Source organism: Pistacia vera, unplaced genomic scaffold (genome assembly GCF_008641045.1).
Source record: "Pistacia vera cultivar Batoury unplaced genomic scaffold, PisVer_v2 Contig371, whole genome shotgun sequence".
In the NCBI taxonomy this organism is placed as follows: Eukaryota; Viridiplantae; Streptophyta; class Magnoliopsida; order Sapindales; family Anacardiaceae; genus Pistacia; species Pistacia vera.
Genome location: NW_022196192.1, coordinates 232,499 through 235,304, shown reverse-complemented (window position 1 = coordinate 235,304; position 2,806 = coordinate 232,499). Strand labels below are relative to the sequence as shown.

The 2,806-nt window shown below is 34.8% G+C and overlaps 1 non-coding gene across 1 annotated transcript; it reads left to right on the top strand.

The window, feature by feature from the left end:
* On the top strand, window positions 1-107 carry LOC116140383. Its single transcript, XR_004129615.1, has one exon. It is a non-coding gene; the product is annotated as a small nucleolar RNA R71 (small nucleolar RNA).
* The last annotated feature ends 2,699 nt before the right edge of the window (window positions 108-2,806 follow it).

Below are 2,806 nucleotides of genomic sequence, written 5' to 3'. Positions count from 1 at the left end.
ATCTGGTGGTGAGGACAACTTGCACATAGCTTCTTGAATCGCTCCCAATATTCATACAATGTCTCCCCATTATATTGCCTTATACCACATATCTCTTTCCCGATGGTGGCAGCTTTGGAGGCTGGGAAATATCTTTCTAAAAACAGCCTTTTCATCTCATTTCATGTTGCGACTGTCCCCAATGGTAGATAATAGAGCCAATCCTTTGCATCATCCCCCAATGAAAAGGGAAAAGCTCGCAACTTAATCTGCTCCTCTGTCACCCCAGTCGGTTTCATGCTTGAACAGACTACATGGAACTCTTTTAGATGTTTATTTGGATCTTCACCTGCACAACCACGAAATGTAAGCAACAAGGGAATTAGACCAGATTTAAGTTCAATAGCAACATCTAAAGTAGGGTACTGAATACACAAAGGCTACTGATTAAAATCAAGGGCAACCAACTCCTTTAATGTTCTGCCAGCGGCCATCTCTTCTTCTATTTCTAAATTTGGATCACTGGATGAACTGTGGGATGCTGAACCAAGGGCTATATTGAGACCAGAAGATGAAGAACTTGCTTGACGTGCCTCTTTTCGCAACTTCCGTAAATTGCGTTCGATTTCTGGATCAAATTCAAACTCTCCTGTAGAATTGGATCGAGTCATAAACCACTAAAATCACCAAATTAAGCCTAAATAAATAAAAACTAATAATACAAAAATTAAAAAAATAATTTTTTTTCTTGACAGAAACTAAAATTGGCTAAAAACCCTGTTAAATGATCGAATTTGAGGACGAGAGGGTAGGGATAGAAAAATTTCTAGTCTTGCTCAGAATTTCGTTTTCTTCGAAACGAGTACTCACAACACTCCTAGTTCAATCAAAATTTCTCTTAGGAATAGTACTTAATAGTACTACTGTTCATGTTGAATAGTGCTACTGTTCAATTTTTTTTTCTCTTTTTCTTTTTTTTTTTTCCCCTTCAAAAACCTAAAAATCACAATTGAACAAAATAAAAAATAAAAACCACAACTAAGCACTGATTAAATGAAATAACAAAAGAACATAGAACATAAGAAAAAAAATCGACAAATAACACTCCTCGGCAACGACGCCAAAATTTGGTAGCATGCCAAATGCTCCAAATTAATAACCTTCCTAACCTAACTACTGATTGTATATAGGGTAAGTAAGGGTCGATCCCACAGGGAATGATTCGATTAATTTATGTATTCTAAAACAATGAAAACAACAGAAAAATAAAATAAAACCCTAAACAGTACATGACAATAGTAATGAAAAGGGGTTGTAGTCAAGGCAAACTAAAGTAAAACAAAGAAATCTCTAATGGTAGAAAATATTAGGTTAAAAACAACCAGTTCTTGGTCCAAGATCCACTTAAACATGCATTGGACATGAACTAACCGTAACACTATTCTATCTCGTTATTATGGAACTACTGACCCTAGGAAACAACAAGCTCTGTTGCCGAATTTTCCCTTAATTGTCACTACTAAAATAAGCTCTCCAAGTAGATCCCAACTCTTGAACAACCTAGAATAAGCTCTCTAAGTTTAATTCAATGGCAGCCTTAAGAATTAGGAAAATAGATCAATCGAAGCAACAATCATGCAAGATCGGATTATTTAACTTAGGTTATGTTATTCAAGATGACAGATTGAAAACTTGTCCATAATCATCTATCATCATACGTTACTCATTGAATAGAAAAAGGACAATTACGTATCACAATTCCTAATTCTAACAGGTAAAATTCCGATTAAACAATTAAGCAGGCCAAAACTAAATCACTCAAACAAGAATCATAAACAATAAAAACAGAATAACATAAACAATTCCAATAAAAACGAGATTAAGAACAATATTACTGAAGATAAGTTACACCGATGACATGAATTTAGGCTTCAAAATCCCCTTGAACTGAAGAAGAAAGATCAGCCGCACATCTTGACCTAGAAAGTAAAAAAAAAAAAAATACTGAAAAACAAAACTCCACTGCCGTCTCCCCTTGGTTAACCTAACACCCTCAATAAATAACATGTTTTTTTTCTTAATTCTACCCCAGGAATCACGGAAAATCTTTCCTAGACGTTTCCTAAAAGATAGACTTCCAGATTTGTCAAAATCTTATCAGATATGGAAAACAGAATTTGTCTCCAATTTGCACCAGGATTCTCGCAATGTAAAAGATCTTTTCTGGTCTCGGTCACTTCATAAAAATTGTAGTCCCAGATGTGTAGATGAATCTGGGCTTTGAATCACCCACATTAGATATCTGATGCTCCAGTTAGGCCCATTCAAAGACTCGATACTCAGCTAGGAAATCCTTCCGCGACTAGGATTTCAGGTTTGGTTTTGCAACAACTAATGAGGACCCAAATGAACTCGGATTCTCGCCGATAATACCTTCCTGGAAAACTTGATTCATCAACTTTGCTTTTTCTGAAGAACACTTTTGCAATCAAGAAATCTGACTCCATGAAAAACCTGAAAAACTTAGCGCTGGTCAGAATAACAAAAATCTGGAATTTCCTAATCTTTTCTCAATTATTTCCTAAAGTCTATCCAAATATGCCAAACTTATAAAATAAATTCTAATCAACTCAACTAGGCATAAAACATAACAAAAAAAACATAATATGGAAGGAATAAAAAATATATAAATTCCACTCTATCAATGCCAAATTTCATATGCACTATTCCATTTCGATACATGTCTAAACATGGATTCCGAAATTGATGAGAGCAACCAACTTACTAAGAACTGATCAGTTTTCTTCCAATTGAAATACTTAGGGTT